Source organism: Episyrphus balteatus, chromosome 1, assembly GCF_945859705.1.
Source record: "Episyrphus balteatus chromosome 1, idEpiBalt1.1, whole genome shotgun sequence".
Taxonomy (NCBI): domain Eukaryota; kingdom Metazoa; phylum Arthropoda; class Insecta; order Diptera; family Syrphidae; genus Episyrphus; species Episyrphus balteatus.
In genome coordinates, this window is record NC_079134.1 from 89,011,496 (window position 1) to 89,013,929 (window position 2,434).

General features: G+C 34.9%; 1 long non-coding RNA gene across 2 annotated transcripts; it reads left to right on the plus strand.

Moving 5' to 3' along the window:
- The first annotated feature begins 328 nt into the window (after positions 1 to 328).
- On the plus strand, positions 329 to 2,225 carry LOC129906426 (uncharacterized). 2 transcript variants are annotated; one of them, XR_008770785.1, is made up of 3 exons: positions 329 to 368; positions 431 to 1,123; positions 1,211 to 2,225. It is a non-coding gene; the product is annotated as an uncharacterized LOC129906426 (long non-coding RNA). The 2 variants fall into 2 exon arrangements; XR_008770784.1 differs by lacking the exon at positions 329 to 368 and having other exon boundaries at positions 375 to 1,123.
- Positions 2,226 to 2,434: the final 209 nt, after the last annotated feature.

The following is a 2,434-nucleotide window of genomic DNA, read 5'->3' on the forward strand; positions in this document are numbered from 1 at the left end:
TTTCCAAACAAAAATATAAATTGTTCTAAGAAAACAGGCAAAACAAAAAAATTATTAAGCAAACACTCAAAACTTTATTTTAACTTTAAATATACCTATAAGAACTTTACACTAATTTTAATTCTTTTTGTTTTATTTAAAAAAAAACTTTTATTTAATTAGACTTTCACTTTCAAGAGCAAAAGCTCATCCGATCAGCTTCTTGATTAACTTTGAAATGATATCGATTCACGTGTACTATGTATGAGATGTAAAAATTTCAATCTCATAGAAGAAAAAGGTAGAGACAATTTTGACATTTGGCGGAGAACCTCAAAAAATTCGTCACCCGATTCACATCTCTCAATATAAATTTTATATACACTCTTGTAAGTATTGGTGAACATTTCTATATCCCCCTTTCTATCTTCGAATTCGAACTTAATTATAGGGCACGTTCAGAAAAAAGGAAATTACCTTGTTGCAACCATCAATCAATAGATGGCTTGTAAGGTTAAGGGTGTGATTATATTGGCTTATTGGAGGTTTAAGTTTGGTTTGTACGTAAAACAGCAAGACTAACCGGTGACATGAACATAGACAAAAAGTACGTATTGAACAATTAAAAGAACTAATTTGAGACACCTTTGGACCCGTTTCTGAGCCGAATTCGGAGTCAGCTCCGCCCGAGGCGGAGCGGATTCGGACCGAGGTCGGACTTGTTTGCTTGAAGGGTAGGCACGAATCGGCCCATTCACCTCGACCCTCATGTAACCACATAAAGTACGAACTTTTCAAGCAAGAAAACGGAGTTCAGAAAAGACACTCCGACCTCCGACCGCGAAAGACGGGGTTGCACTCACACACTTGCAACTTTTTGTATATGAACACAAAGTCGAAGGAGAAATCGTGGTGAAAAAACCAATACATATAAAATCGGCTCCGCGGTGATTCTAATTTCCATACTAATTTGAGCCGCCTTCGGACCAGTTTCTGCCACGAAGTCGGACTCAGCTCCAGCTGAGGGGGAGCGGATTCGGACCGAGGTCGGACCTGTTTGCTTGAAGGGAAGTCTGAAAAATGGTTGGTCGGTGTCAGTCCATACACTATAATTTATGTCACATCAATTTGGAAATTCAACATGGTACGTAATTAAATCTTGATTTGTTTATTATTTTAGGCTTCATTTTATTGTTTATTGTACTAATAATTATTATTTTGTCTTATTCAGGTTTTAAGTTATGCTTCCAGCTGGAGTTTTCATCGATGGATATCGTCACAAGTAGGTCTTGGAGGCAGTTCAACAGGCGTCCGCAACAGTATATTATTTGGGTGTCGTGTATAGTAACTTTTTTCAATTTATTGAAATGTTTTCGTTGCACATAGAGCCATCTGGAGTTGTTTTTTTAAATATTTTTTTGTGCTTATTTTGAAAAAAAAAATACATATGAAAACGATAACAGATTAAAATAAAAAAAAATTGCTGTCAAATTTGCGTCGTATAAAAAATACAACGTGCAGAAGCGCGCGACGCCGACGCACCGAAGGGAAAATCAAAAGAAAATTCGAAGCTAATTTCTGCGCCTTGCATCTTCGTGTAGAAGCAGACTAAATTGTTGCTGACTGTTTAAAGCTGAAACACAATCACGCTTTGCCGTCGATTTTGACAACTGCGAAAAGTTCAACTATAGGAAATCTGTGTATCCTCACACAATGACGCTTTTCTTACGTACGCTTTTTTTGACAAACGTAAGGAAACGTAAGAAAGCGAGCAAAAGTTCAACCAGACTGAACTTTTGCTCGCTTTCTGACATTTAACAGACATAGTTACATTCACAGTACACATAATAAGGTAATATATTCCGAACGTTGTCAAAATTTGTTTGTCAAAAATGGGCACCAATCTGTCAAATCGGCCTTTGATTTTTATATTTTAATCGCAGTAAACAGGAAATTTGTTTTTGTATTAATTTATAAAATGTCATTTAAGATAATTATAAATGGGAAAATAACAAATTTTCTTGGTGTTTCTTCGCGGAAAATGGTCGATAATTGTTAAAAAATTAGTGTTGTGCGTGGTTTTTCGGTTTTTGTGCGTTTTTCGTCGGTATTTTAAAACAATTAAGAATTCGATAGCTGACGTTGGTCGCCAAATTGTCATGTTTTGACAATTTGGCGAGTGAGTTACATTCACCCACATTATTATTGCGCCAAATGTTAATAAAAAAAAATAAATTGTTGCAAAACTATGTGTGTTTTTTAATTTCTCTATATAGATTTTGCACAAAAAAACGACATCGAGATATTTTAAATCAAAACAATTTACGTATTAAAAACAAAAAAAAATTAATGATGTTTTAGACTGAGTTTTATTGTTAAAAACAATAGGGGTATTCACGATCTGATGCAACTGGTCTAGTATCATTGCAAAAGTGCAAAAGTGTAAAATCTTACA